The 15,347-nt window shown below is 46.2% G+C and overlaps 1 long non-coding RNA gene across 1 annotated transcript in view; it reads right to left on the bottom strand.

The window, feature by feature from the left end:
• Positions 1-8,662, bottom strand: part of LOC115602838 — a 28,111-nt gene extending 19,449 nt beyond the window's left edge. Inside the window, exon 1 of the long non-coding RNA XR_003989720.1 lies at positions 8,366-8,662. This is a non-coding gene — a long non-coding RNA (uncharacterized LOC115602838). The remainder of the gene's footprint in view (positions 1-8,365) is intronic.
• Between the last annotated feature and the right edge of the window lie 6,685 nt (positions 8,663-15,347).

The following is a 15,347-nucleotide window of genomic DNA, read 5'->3' as shown; positions in this document are numbered from 1 at the left end:
AAAAAAAGAAAAAGAAAAAAAAAAAAAAGAAAAATCTTTTAAATAGCCACATTTTTAAAATAGATCATAGAATCATAGAATAGTCTGGGTTGGAAGGGACTTTAAGGTAAAGATCATCTAGTCCAATCCCCCTGCCATGGGCAGGGACTTCTTTTACTAGACCAGGTTGCTCAAAGCCCTGTCCAACCTGGCCTTGAACACTGCCAGGGATGGGGCATCTACAACTTCTCTGGGCAACCCGTGCCAGTGCCTCACGACCTCAGCATAAAAAGTTTCTTCCTTATGTCCAATTTAAACCTACCCGATTCCAGTTTAAAACCATTGCCCCTACCCGATTCCAGTTTAAAATCACTGCCCCTACCCAATTCCAGTTTAAAACCACTGCCCCTTCTCCTTGTCACTACCGTCTCTCTCCATCTTCCTTACAAGCTCCCTTTGTATATTCAAAGTCCACAACAAGGTCTCTCCAGAGCCTTCTCTTCTCCAGGCTCAATAACCTCAACTCTCTCAGCCTTTCCTTACAGGAGAGGTGCTCCAGCCTTCTGATCATATTCATGTCCTCTAGACATCTTTCATCTCCCCTGGACCTGCCCCAGCAGTTCTGTCTGTCTTGTACTGGGGACCCCAGAGTTGAATGCAGTACTGGAAGGTGGAGTCTCACCAGAGCAGCGCAGAGAGGCAGAATCACTTCCCTCAACCTGCTGGCCGCACTTCCTTTTATACAGCCAAGGATATAATTGGATTTCTGGGCTGCAAGAACACACCGCCAGCTCATGTCCAATTTTTCATTGACAAGTATCCCAGAGTCCTTCTCCGCAGGGCTGCTCGTAATCCATTCATCCCCCAGCCTGCACTGATACTGCGCGTTGCCCTGACCCCAGGTGCAGGACCTTGCAGTTGGCTTTGTTGAACTTCATGAGGTTCACATAGGCCCACTCCTCAAGCCTGTCAAGGCCCCTATGGATGCATCCCTTTCCTTTAGTGAATGAATTGCACGCCTCAGCTTGGGGTCATCTGCAAACTTCCTGAGGGTGCACTCGTTCCCACTGTCCATGTCGCCGATGAAGATATTAAATAGTATTAGCCCCAGTATGGACCCTTGAGGGACACCAAACATTACTGGTTTCCACTTGGATATTGAGCATTGACTGTAACTTTTTGGACACAGACATCTAGCCAGTTCCTTATCCATCTAACAGTCCATCCACCAAACCCATGTCTCCAATTCAAGAGGTAAAAATGTTGCAGGGGATTGTACCAAAGTACTTAGAAAAGTCCAGGTAGATGACATCCATAGCTCTTCCCTTGTCTACAGATGCAGTCACTCCATTGTAGAAGGACTCTAAGTTAACCAATCAGGCACGATTTGCCCTTGGTGAAGGCATATTGGCTATCTGTAATCACCTTCCCTGTCTTCCGTGCGTTTTGATATATCTTCCAGGATCATCTGCTCCATGATCTTGGGTGGCTGGAGGAGAGGCTGACTGGTTGGTAGCTCCCAGCATCCTCCTTTTTCAAATATGGGTGCACTGTTTCCCTTTTTCCAGTCACTAGGCACTTCAGCTGATTATCATGACTTTTCAAGTATATGGATAGCGGCTTGTCAACTACATCAGCAAGTTCCCTCAGGCCTCGGCAATGGATCTCATCAGGTCCCATAGACTTAGGCATGTTCAGGTTCCTCGGGTGGTCTCAAACCTGATCTTCTCTTACAGTGGGAGAGACTTTGCTCCCCCAGACCCTGCCTTGAAGTTCAGGAGCTTGAGAGATGTGGGAAGGGAGATTACCATTGAAAACTGAGCCAAAAAGATAGATAAGTACCTCAGCCTTCTCCATGTCATCTGTCACTAATCTTCCTGTCTTATTTGGAGTGGTGGGAGGAGTACTACTTGCAAATTGAAGTAAGTGCATAACTACATTATTGTTGAATCTGTAAATACTGTGTAATTTCATTATTTTAATGTATACAAATCAGACTCACATTTACAGTCACATCAATTACTTAGCATAATACATATATAGCAAATAGTGATACAAAACTGTGCATGCAATTTCATGCAGTATTTTTGTATCTTTTTAAGTTGCCTGTAAAATCCCTGAAACAAAGATATCAAAGAAAACTCAGAACACTGCACCAGTATTATCTCTGTCATATGTAAAGATCACTTTCATTTTCTTCAGTGACTTCCCTGCAGAATAATGTTAACGCAGACCCAGAAGTATGATCTCATTCTTTGACCTTTTCAAAACAGATGGGCTGGGGGCTCACCATGAAAACTGCAACTTTGCAATCTTCTAACGTGACTGTTAAAACCATGTACCTTCTCAGAAACTGTGCCGACCACTTGCACTGAATTAAGGCAATTTTCTGGCATTATATTTTAATGACCTTAAAAAAATACTTTGTAATTTGTTCTAGATGGCCCAAGCATATACCCACCACTTCCGTGGGGTCCTATGGCAATACTACAGCGCCTTCCAGCAAAGTAAGGAGCCTTCAAGAGGAGGAGAAGTATAAACCAGGCAATTAACATTTTAAAGCCAAGTGTTCTTTTACATCTGTGTGGGCTTCACCTGCCTTTGCTTCTTTCTGCAATGAATTATCATGGTTAACTATTTCTCAGGAGTTCTTACTAAGTTTTAGAATTTAATTGAATTTCCCAATTCAGTTTTGGGACAGACATCCCTACCTTCATCATAGAACTCTGGGAGAAAAGTCTAGCAAAAATGGTGTGTCTGCTAGAGTTGCATACATACAATGTCTCTCCTCTGTGCCTTGCAAAAACCCCCTTCAGAATCAATGTTTGGCAAACTGGGGTTTTATATGCCAAGCCTAAAAGACTAGTCACACATGCTACCAGACTTGCATATTTGTGACCTTATAAATTATCAAGGTCATCAGATCTATCAGATTACAGCAAAACTCCCATGCCATTTTTGGCTTCTGAAACTTCTCAAGCAGCAATGTAGAAGCCACCCGCTCTAGGGTAGGCACTGTCTTCTGGAACTCTATCAGTGACACTCACCATCCAGATCCACAGATACTGTAGCACAAACAGTTTAGTTCTGTTATCAGGTCAAAGACATGCTCAGGATTTGTCCAGGCAAGGAACTTTGAGAAAATTAATCTGGACCCACCAAGCGAAGTGAACTATATGATATTGGATTTATGCTCCGAATAAGTGAATAAGGTGTTTAATACTATTTAGTAAATCTGCATTAGAAGACTATTGAGATTAACTTCCATGTCTCACAGATTGGAGTCATTTGTGCTCTGTGACAGTGGCAGTTTCTTAATACAAACTCCCTAACGCAAGCCTTAAAGCCTTCCTCTTTCTTAAGACTTTTTCAAGGCTAGGAGGGGCTCCACCTAAACCTGCAGTTCTTAACCAGGCAACAAGAGGAATCATGGCAGTTATGAGAGCAGCAACCTATCCAGATTAAAAGATCATGCTTATATTTGGGATTATAACTAGAGGCATTTAGATATTGTACATTTTAAAGGTGCCCTGCCAATATCAAGCTTTCATAAAATTTAGATTAACGGTACATCCCCAGTGTGGAGATATTGCCCCTCCTTCCACAAGAAGTAAGAGACCAGAAGTGATTTGTTATGTGTCTGACTCAAAAAGCAAAAAACGCATAACTTAACATTAGATATATAAAATACAGATGTCTACACCTGGCCTGTCAGATCATGCTCTACACAAATGGGGTGCAACTCCTCTCTAAAACAGACTAGATGAATTACAGACTCAAAGTGCCTACTTCTCTCTTCTGACTATAAAGAGGTGTGATGTGACATGGTCTATGCTGTACACCTGTAAGGATAAATTATATTAATGTGCATCAAGTTTTTCCTAATACTGGTTTCATCTCGGCAAGCCCTGTAAGGATGATCAAGTTAATGACTGCAGGTTTCAGATCTCTGGCTGCATACTGTATTTCACCTGTCCCTCTGCAGGACAGCTTCTGTGCATTGTCATTACATATCTAAATGAAAGTCATATTTTAATGGTTTATTTTTCTCTTGGTGTGTTCCAGAGATCCAACTGTTTTCTTTTTCTTTTGCTACAAAGGCCATCTGAATGTCACTTGGCTCAAACACTGGTGTCTCAAGACACCATAGTCACTTGTAGAAAAGATGGATGGAAAAAGGCTCTAGGGCAGTGTCTCACATCAGATAGCTCTAGCAGTCCCACCGCACAGACTATGGCACCACATCAACCCTGACAGATGTACTTCAGCTTGTGAGTCCCACTTCTCTGGTTTGATTTCAGCCAGGTTGGTGCCTCTCTTCATAGGCAGTGCCTTCTCTTGAGGTCATAGTTTGAGAACTGCTGCTCTAGGCCTCATAAAGGTTTGAATTAAATGTATACAGTCTTTTCTGGATTACTAGGCTAGGTAGTGACATACTAATCTAGTTTTCTTCTGCAACAGGATAACAGATGGGAGAAGCAGGAGGTGTCATATCTTGACTGGTTTTTATACTGACATGTATTATTCTTCTACCTAAGACAGAGAAACACAGTTTAGAGGAAACTAGCATGGTATGAGTACAAACTGGCTGGGAAGTCATTCACTAGAAGCATTTATCAATGGTTAGTTATTGAAATGAAAGGATGCATAAACCAGGATTCCTCAGGAATCTGTGCTAAATATAGGGCTTCTCAATATTTCTATTAAAAACCTGAATGAGAGAAGATAAATTATGCTTATTCATTACTGCAGATAATCCCATGCTAATAGAGTCTGCCAGCTCACTGGAAGATAGGTTTGAAATTCAGATTATCTTGACAAATTGGAGAAATAGTCTTAAAAGTAGGTGCCAAATCAGTAAGACATACACAGTATACAAAGTCCTGCACTTTCACACTGCACAAATACAGGCTAGGCAAGAATTGGTAAGACAACAGCCCTGTGGAAAGGAGGGAAGCACAGCCAGGATATAATGAACTGCATTGCTGCAATTAAGTGGGGGGAAAACAAAAAAAGCTAACCCCAGAGTGGGACAGCCTTTAGGAAACTTGAGTTGTCTGCTCCCCCACAGCAGCCAACTCTTAGCTGGAATACTGAGTCTAGTTTGAGATATGGCAAAAGAGAAATTGGGCACAGTTCAGAAAAGAGAGAGAAGAATTGTCAGAGGCCGAAAAAGCATGAAAAAGCAAAAGGACTGGCATGGTTTAGTCTATAGGTGACTACAGAAAACACACCAAGACTTCCAACATGAAGGACAATTAATCGTTGGCATAGATTGCATGAGGGGTTGCATCCCTGTGTTGTGGTTTAAGCCCAACTGGCAACTCAGAACCATGCAGCCACTCACTCACCCTTCTCTTACTTCCCTCCTCCAAGCAGGATGGGGAGGAGAATCGAAAAAATGTAAACCCCACGTGCTGAGATACGAACAGTCCAACAAATGTTGGACAACACCCGCCGACTGATACCCAGCCTGACCCGAGCAGCGATCTGCCCTTCCGGGTAACTCCCCCCAGTTTATATACAGGGCATAACGTGCTGTGGTATGGAATACCCCTTTGGCTAGTTTGGGTCAGGTGTCCTGTCTCTGCTTCCTTCCAGCTTCCTGTGCCCCTCCTCACCGGCAGAGCATGAGACTGAAAAAGTCCTCGATTGGGGTAAGCACTACTTAGCAACAACTAAAAACATTGGTGTGTTATCAACATTGTTCTCAGACTAAAGTCAAAACACAGCACTGTACCAGATACTAGGTAGGAGAAAAAATAACTGTCACAGCTGAACCCAGGACACCCTGGATGTCTTTAGGAACAAGCTTCACAAATGGAAAAGACAGAGGGATAGCGGGTCATCAGGGCATAGGGAGAGGTTCAATGAGGTCCCTTCTAACACTGTTTTCTAGAATGCAGTCATTTTGCATCTTCTAAACTTTTTGTTTTGAGTAGTTGTGTTTAGAGTAATTGTGCAATGACCAGCATTTCTCATTCAGCATCCTTGGAGCTGAATGAACCTGAGCTTTTTACTTGTTGTAAATTCAGTAAGTCCGCTAGTTCTCAGAGTTCACTGCACTAAAGCTAAGGCAGTTAGACAGCTTGCTTTTATAATGCTTTCATTGAATAAATTTGCACAGCTGCTACCTAGAGTCTACATTATAGCTCAGCACCACTTTGTTAATTTGGAATCCAGATCTGGTGACTGATTTAGGAAAACAGTTCAGCTAATCCCTAGTGAATAGAAATCCTCAGCCTAAGATTGTATGGCTCACCAGATTCCCACACGTGCAAATGCAGCAGCTGCCTTGCAAAGGGAAGTTAAAATATCAAGCACAAACTTTAGGGGGTTTTCATATGACATGCTTATTTTCCTTCCTCAGAGATCTAGGGCTCCAAAAGGAAAAAGTAGAGACAATCACAAACTTTTCCAGTAGACAACTTTTGTAGCAAGGTGGCAAGTGCATGTATGTATTCTAGAAAGCTCTTTGAAGGCAGCAATTCTGGCAGTAGAACGTTCAGAGCTACTGTTAAAAAACATTATTCTGCCAATTAGCGTTGTTTTGTTTCTTCAATTGGCCCATATAATTAGTGTGTCTCTGCATGTGATATCAGTAACCCACATATTTTAAACTATTTCCATGTAATTGCCTTCTGTGTGATAAAACACATTCAGGCAGAATACTATAAATTGTAATTCCTCAGTGAGAGCGTCTGGGAAGGCATTCGTTGTTATGGGAAGGCCCCTGTGCAGACTGTTTCCTGCCTGATAGGAAGTCCTGGACTGACCCACAATCTGTCAAGCTTTAGAAGACCACACGAGGCCCATTTCTTCACTCAAACTTGGAGTGAGGTGGGCATGCAGCTGATTTTCCTGGGATGTTGAGATAAGCCAGTCAGTCAGACACGTTACAGTATATATACTGTACCTGTTCCTGCAGTAGCCATCCACATTTAGAAATAAATGAACAAATGTAATGAAAGTAACTATTTTAACTATGACAACAATGAAAAGCCATTTCTTCCTCACAGATAAGTCCTTCTAAGTGGCACTGTGTTAGTGAATGGTTCTAGTGCAGCTGAAACTAGTTTCTACTGAAGAAAGGCACAAAACTTCCACCTACCCATACTTGTGAGAATATCCCTCAACTACAATTCTTTCTATCATCGTATTATTTACAGTATGAGTCTTGAGAGCATTATGTACATTGCCCAGTTATACATTGATTTATATATGATATATATATGTCTTAGACCCATGCTTCCCTCTTCTCATTCTTGCTATGCCCTCCCACCCCACTTTTTTTCACTTTCACCCTACTACGCTTTCTTCCAATGTTTCTGAGATTTCTTCTTTTTCCTTCCAAATGAAGCTGTATGGGATTAAACTTGGAGGTTCTTTCAACAGACTGATGCTTCTCTCCTATTCTCAGGAACAAAGAGATTTACTTCTATAAATCTCTCACCCCCTGACAATTACAAAATGGAGCTTTCCCTAACAGTGCAGTGCAGGACACTAGACCAGAAAAGCTGAAATCCCTTCATTAGAAGCAGGATATCATTGTCCAGGTTACTTTCTAGAAAAGGTACATTTACAGGTGCAATGACAGATCTTTGATATAATGCCTAAGAAAAAAATGAGGCTCAAAATCTAAAGCTACTCAGATACTTACCTCCTATTACCTAACAAGAAATATTTAAACAGGAGTCAGATACCCGAGGACCCCAGATGACATTTGGGGATCCAAGCCTATGGTCCCATCCAAGCTCCTCAAGCACCAAGTAATTCAGGATGTTCTCAGATGGATGAGAGTTTCATGTGGAAAACTTCGCCAAAGTTTCTTATCCCAGTGTACTTCTGGACAGTGAATTAGGTGTTGCTCTCCATTTCCCAAAAGCTGTATCAGAGATAGCCAGTGTGTCCTAGAAACAGTTGTGTGTTACAGGTGGAAAGCAAGGCTCTATACAAAGATGTGTTGATTGTGTTATAGTTTTTTTAGTGTCACACATAGTTGAGTCACATGAACTGTAGCAAAAGCGATGCTGCATTTACTAAAACAAGGTAACTATTTTGTGATGAGCAAATACTTTCTGTATATCATTTTATACTGACATGCTCTTAATAACTAACAAGACTTACTTTTCATATAACTTTTATAGTTTTATCTGTCTTGCTTACATCCTTAAGCCATCATGGCTATGATGTGACTATGACATTTTATAAGCATGCTACAATTCTCCATAGTCACTGTAAGTCAGTATACAGAATTGCTGTAATGAGTTCGATGGTTTCTGGACTCCCCAAAGATTACCTTATCCAAATAAGCTTATAAGCCAAGTAGGCAACATACGAACAACAACAGGGTGTTACAGCTGATAAAAAGAAATTTTAAAAATACCTGTTAAAGTGAAGAAATGCTGATCCTAAGGACACATTCTTCTCCTTTAGATGTTTTTCCCCACACCTTTTTGTTTCTTTACAGGAAGAATGACTGCAATATAAGGAAAAAGAAACATATCTGGTACAGTACCTGTAAGGTAGATGCTACCATATGCAGACTTCAGGGACCTAGCCTCTAAAGTAGGATGCAAAGTCCCAAATCAAGTCCCTCTATTTGCTGTAAAATACATGAGAAAATCTGGACTCTCAGAAGAGTGATAAATACTCAGTTGCACATTAAGTCACGCAGAGTGAGGTGATAAAACAGGCTGGGGGTGTGAAGCTTCTGAAATCTGATTTCTCTCTAGAGTTTACATACCTTGAAGCAATGACTCAAAACGAGTTTGAAGTCTAGGCTGGAACCTAGGATCGTCCTTTAGCACTGAGCATTGCTAGTATGAGCAAGCACCTCAGCAGGAGCACTACTATTATGTTTGCCCATTGCAAATCTCCCTGTCTGCAAACACATTTCATTACCCAAACTCTTTTCATTTCTATCTGTGCAGATGTTTATCCATATATTAGCCCTTTAGTACGCTAATCATCGTGGTTACTCTTCCCTGAATTCCCCCAAAGGCACTTGTTACTTTATGATAAAGAAGTAATATTAATTAATCTATTAAAATGAGGAAATATACATTCGGATGTATGCAGAGAAATATTTTTTCTCTATTTACTCTTAATTTACATCTTGATGAGTCAAATCCCCACTGTAGCATTGCCAAGTCAAATAGAATTTCACTGGTGATTAAAGTTGTCCTGCAGGACTGTACAAAACACACATCTTTAATGAATTTGGTCTGCTAAATGCACATGGCCAAGAAAGAATATCTCTAAGCAAAAGTAATGAAGAAAACGTCTTTTCAGAGACACTGGCATTTCAGAGTGCAAGTCATTTTCAATTTCGATAGACGGGTATTGATATCTTTGGTATAATTATATATAACTCTATATAGTAAGTCTAAATTATTCCCCTGGAACTGTTGTCCCACACTCACGGGTACATAACGTACTCCAGCAGCTTTCAGCTTGCTTGGGAGCTCTAAAAGGCCACAGCTGAGATGTAAACATAACTCTACTTTTAAAAAATAATTAAGAGAAAAAGAAAAAAGAAAAAAGAAAAAAGAAAAAAGAAAAAAGAAAAAAGAAAAAAGAAAAAAGAAAAAAGGAATGTTTACAGCAGTTTTGGGTTGGGTTTTGGGGGTTTTTTTCCCCTTAGTTTCCAGCTGATGGGCCCGATTCTGCCACCACAAGAGAACAGGCAGAACGAGGGCTGTTAGCAGGAGCACGTCAGGTCACCACCGAGCTGGGGGAGCCGCCGGGGGTGCCCTCCGGGAGGGGAAAAACCCCCAGAAATAAGGGAGGAAACCACACGGTGCACCGGGTACAGCTGTAGAGGAGCCAGGCGGGGTTGATGTTACCTGCCGTCTTTCCAAGCTCTGGGCTAGATAAGATATGCGGGATACGGCCAACAGGCAGTGGGCAGCCTTGCATTACCGGGGAGTACGGAGCAGCGGCGGGTGGCTGTGAGGAGCCCGGGTCGAAGTGCGCGGAGAGCTCGGTGCCAGCTCCCGCAGGCCGGCCCTTCCCGCACGGACCTTCCTCCGCGGCCGCCCGGAGGGGCTGGGGCCGCGGCAGCGGGTGCCACCGCAGCTCAGACCCTCCCTGGCCCGGGCTCTGGTGCGGCGGAGGTGCCGCAGGCAGCTGACCCTTTCCTTGCCTGCCCCTCCGTGCCTGTCCTGCCTTCCATGTCCTGCCTCCCCCCGACCCAGCCCGGCCCGGCTGCTCAACCCTCCCGGAGCTGACCTCTCCCAGCCTGTCCACGACTGCCCCAGCTGTCCCAGCACCATCCTAACTGTTCCGGACAGCCCCAGACTGTCCCAGCACTGCCCTAACCGCTCCAGCGTTATCCCAGCACTGTCCCAGACTGTGCCAGTACAGCCCCAGCACTATCCTAACTGCTCCAGCATTGCTTGAGCACAGTCCCAGACTCCCAGCACTGCCCCAGCTCCCCCGTGGGGACCCATCTTCCTCCCGCCCGTCCCCCGGGTGGCCTCGGGAGAGGCCGGACCCCGTGTAACACCGGCCAGGCGGCACAAGACAGCGGGGCTCGTCCGGCGCACCCCTCGGTGGCAGTTCCAGAGCCACGGGCAGGGTTGATCGTCCCCCAGGACAGCTCACGGCCACTGTCGCCACGACACAAACGGGAGAAGGAGCCGGGGGCTCTGCGGATGGGACCCTCGGGTTGCTTCGCAGCCCAGCTGTCGTGTTCATAGAGTTACGGGTGCGGGGAAACACCAGCAACGCTCCAGCTCCACCATGGAAGTCCGAGCACGGACAAATCCGCAGCTCGGGGTATCAAGTTTGTAGAAAATGGCCGGACACAAATTTCTTTCGCATTTTCCTCCCGGAAAATAAATAAACAAACAAACAAATAAGCTGGGCCCGGGAGATAAATGACTGTCTGGTGGTAAATACTGACCAGCAGTAGCAGCTGGAGGAGAATCACCCCCACTCCGCCAGCGTTTTAACTACAGCGTTTAGAGGAGAGGAGGGGAAACGCTAGATCTTGCGAGCCGCAACCGCCTGCACGCCACTGGCTTCACTGGCTCCCGTGTCTGCGAGGAAAAGATAAGAGGCTGGTGCAGAGGAACAATTAAAACAAATAATAATAACGAAGAGGCACTAATGACTTGGAAGCAGCCGCGGCCCCGCCGAAGTGCCGGCCCCGGCTGGGAAGCGCAGCGCAGGTGGCAGCTGCGGCGGTGCCGGTACAGCGCCCGGTAGCCCTGCTCCCTCTGCCCGGCCCAGGGCGGGCAAGTGGGCACGGGGGAAGCAGGAGGAAACGAACACCGGCCGCATATGGGGAGAGCCCGCTGCCCCGCGGGGAAACGTGAGGGCAACGGAGAGCGCGGATCGGCGGCACCGCGCACCACAGGCCAGGCGGGGGGCACGGCGGGCTCCCCGGGGAGGAGGGGGAAGGCAACGCCGGAATCCCCCCAAATACAGGCGGTTCGGTTTCAGCGGAGCGGCGTGAAAATGACTGTCATTCACCAACAGGTCTTGAAAGCTTCTCTTGCGTTCCAGGCAGCCAGAAGTTACTTTTCTTGTCATTCCCGCCGCAGTCCTCACGTATTTCCAACACACCGGAAAGTTTCCATCCGAGCAACTTGAACATTTTCCAGTAACTACTCATTTTCCCGGAAGCCAGAACTAGCCTGGGAAACAGCTCTGCAGCGGGCTGCCAGCAGCTCCCCGTCCCGCTCCGCCTGACCCAGAGCCGGGTGTAGGCATGGCTCCAGTGCAGGGATCCCCCACCGCCTCACCGGCACTGCCCGAGAGCAGCACCGGGGATCGGGGGCTTCCCCGGAGGAGAGAGGAGCCCAAGAGAAGCAGCCCCCTCAAGCCCAAAGGGCAGTTACATCTGGGGGGAAAAAAATGAAAAAAAAGGAGGGAAAAAACAAAAAAGAAAAAAAAAGGGGGGAGGAGGAAAAAAAAAAGGAAAAAATAAAAAGAAAAAAAAGAGAAAAGAAAAAAGAAGAATAAATCAAAGAAGAAAAATAAAAGAAAAAAAGAAAAAAACCCACAAAAAAAAGTTGTTGATGCTTTTTTCAGCCATATTCCAACTCTTCCCGACTCTCTGAACTTCTTTACTTCATCGCACCGCTTGACCTTCTGCTAAAAGGAGGTGATTCTTTGCTTATTTCTATATGTTAAATAACTCCTGATGTACCGGGAGAAATAAAAGTACCAGCAGACACCCAACGAGCCGAAGATTTGTGTTTGGTGTTTGTAACGACGGGATTTTAAATTGCTTGATTTAATTCTGCCAAATAAGAAGATAACATAATCGTCTGTAGAGCTCAAACTACCTGAATTTACACCCAAATCTACGCGAAGTTTGACAAGAGACGATACCGATAACTCCGGTGCCACTGAGGCAGGAGAGGGAGTTGGGGGGACACATAAAAACATGGGCTTGAGGACATCCCCGAAGAAAAGGGTGCCCGAAAATGGGGCGCCGAGAAACCTGACATCGAGAGGCTGAGAGGGGTGTTGAGCGTGGCACGAAAGTGAGCCGTCATACTGAGATTTAGTTATCAGCAAGCCAAGTCTTTGGACTGGGGAACGAAATGGGGAGAGAAACTTAATATCCGTGGCTGGGGAGGAGAAGGGAGATCCCCGGGCCCCCGGTGCCCGGCAGGCGCTCTCCGCGCAGGGCATTTCTGGGATGACGCCCCCCGATCCTGGCCAAAGCTCTGAAATAATTAAAGTTAAAAGAAATATATATAAAAAAAAAAATCGGGAAAAAACACAAGTCGTCGCTGGGACACCGCTCTCCAAACCCAGGTTACTGTATTTCGCTAAAGGCTGTCATTATTTGCTGTATGTCCTCCCGCTAGTCGATCATAACGAGCAGGTTTTAAAACCTCCACTAATTTACACAGAACAAAACCACTTTCCAGCCACGCTGGAAAGTAAAAGAAAAAGAAAGGGGAAAAAAAAAAAACCCAAACCTCTACTCAATTAAAAATAACGATTTTGTTCTTGGACAGCTACCAGGTCTTTGCTCTTACCGTCCCAGGGCTTTGATTTAGGCTTGGTAACATCCTGCAAGGCTACAATCCTTCCACATCCATTGCCATGGTGCCCCGCCAGCCCTGCCCCGCCGGGCAGCACGGAGCTGCCCGCAGTCTGCCCGCAGCCTGCCCGCACAGCGGCTTTCATCGCCGAAAGAAACGTGATGAGGCGCACGGGATTCATTAAACCTTGCAAAGATCCAGTTGGTACGAGCAATAAAAAAACACATCCCGATCTTTAACAACCTGGTTGGACATGTTGGGTATAGACAACGGGGTTTGAAGAAATAATGACGAAATTACGCGGCTCTAAACACACCCCAAAAAAAGTTTCCAGAGCGGGGGGGGAAAAAAAAAAACGTCCAAAAAATCTCAGTGAGGATCGAAAAAAGCCCCAAAATCTTCGCTTTGAGGAGCAGAGCACGTCCGTTCCTTCCACAGGTTTCCCAAAACCCAGCCTTCCGAGCCCATTCTGTGGATTCAGGGGCAGCAGGGAGGGGGCTGGCTCCGCCGGCGCCCCCCGGGGCGGGGGGCGGCGGGTGCCGGGGCCGCCCCGCCGAGCCTGAAGGCTGCAGCCCGGGGAAAGCCACGGGGCTCCCGGGGAACTCCCAAGCAATTCCCATCCCAGCGGGACGCCGGAGTCGCTCCCGCTTCGCTGGAAAGGGAGCCGCACGGTGTCAGCCCCGGCACTGCCAAATCCCTTCTCACCATCCCCCGCTTCTTCCCCCTCCTCTCCTCCCGGGCTGTATCGGATTTTTATCTTTTTATTTATTTATTTCGCCCACCCTCAGCACAAACGCCTTCTCCCCCGCCTGTGGCATCTGGGACTTGTGAGTAAGGAGAGCTCTGAAGCGGCGGTTACCAGCGCGCTCTTTCCGTGACACCACGGAGGAATTTTGCGGGTTCTTTGAAATAAAATAAAATAAAACAAAACAAATCAGGAGGGGAAGGCGCTGACTTTCTTTGGCGAGGGTTGGCAGCACTCGCCCGGAGGCGTCTGCGCCACCGTGGCTCGTCCCCACGTCCCCCCGACTCCAGCTGCAAACGCAGCTGGGAGGGAAACGGGGCTTGGCGAGGGGCCACCTCTCCACCGAAACCAGCCCTTCCCCGAGCCCCAAACCCAGAGCCGGCGTTTTCCCGCCCCGCTCCCCGCTGAGGGGCACCGGGAGCCGCTTTCGATCGCTGACTCCAAATTTCGCTGGTTTTCTTAAGAAGGGAGACTGAAATATCACTGTTGAGGGAAAACGCACCGCTGCTAAAAGTTGTTAGTAAAGAGAGTCAAATCATCTCCCCATCACTGTTGGGAAAGTTTCTTTTTTAAAATACATAGGAAATTGGATTTAATTTCTCCGTCCCATTTCGAAATGTGGGGAGTTGCCGTACTTGGCCAATACACCCCTAAAAGTTTTCAAAAAGGTATGAGGAATAATGATGATAACAGCAGAAGCGGCGCTCGGAGCGGTGTGTAACCCCGGCAAACGCCTGACCAGAAAATCCAGGCGCTTGGAGTCGAGTTTTGTCGTTTCACTTTGCTATCAACGGCGTGTCCGTAAATACGAAGTGAGAATTGGGGGAGGAGGCGGCAAGGGAAAGGCACCCACCGCTTCTTTTCCAAAGGCGATGTTGGGGTTTTTTTAGGTCATTTCACTTCGATTCGTCATTTTAAATATAAAAGCAAGCTGGCTGGGTGATTTCCACAGCCCCTCGCCTGGCTGGATCGATGCGGTAACGCCGCGCAAAGATTACTTGAATCAAGATGGTAAAACGCTCTTGGTTCTTCCCCTGGTGCCGAGCGTTCAATAAAAACTCCGGTTAACTGTCCGAGCTGGGTTAAAATATGAGTATTGAGAATGTGGACATTGGGAGCTTAATCGTTGCTACTTTCATATTAGATTACGGAAGGAATATGGAAAGCTGTTTGGTAAGGTTTTGATAAGAAATACAATTTCCTTCTCTATCTTAAGTGCAATGTGCAACACGTAGTAACTTTTCCCTATAAGGCACCTATTGCTCGGTGCAGGAAACAATCGGTAACCCTGCGGAAAATGAAGTATAGCTCGTCAAAACTTGGGGAAAGAACCAACTTTGTAGTCCGTTTAAATTATCTTTTCCCTTCACAGACCAGCCGGTAAACCAGCCCCGAGGCAGACACACTGCTCTGCCCGCAAACCTGGGGGAAAAAACACCCAAAAACTAAAAAAGAAAAAGAAAACTCCAACAAACCCCAACCACCCCAGAAGGCGGAGGTATTCCTGCCGGCAGAAGTGAAACCGTCTCGATCCAGGCGGGTTTATTTGTAAACCCGGGAAGCGGCGGGGGAAGGGAAGGGAGGGGAAGGGGGGCGCCCGCGGGAGCGCGGCC

The sequence above is a fragment of the Strigops habroptila genome, chromosome 2, assembly GCF_004027225.2.
Source record: "Strigops habroptila isolate Jane chromosome 2, bStrHab1.2.pri, whole genome shotgun sequence".
NCBI lineage: Eukaryota > Metazoa > Chordata > Aves > Psittaciformes > Psittacidae > Strigops > Strigops habroptila.
Note: the sequence above shows the minus strand (reverse complement) of the source record. Positions and strands in the feature narration are given on the sequence as shown.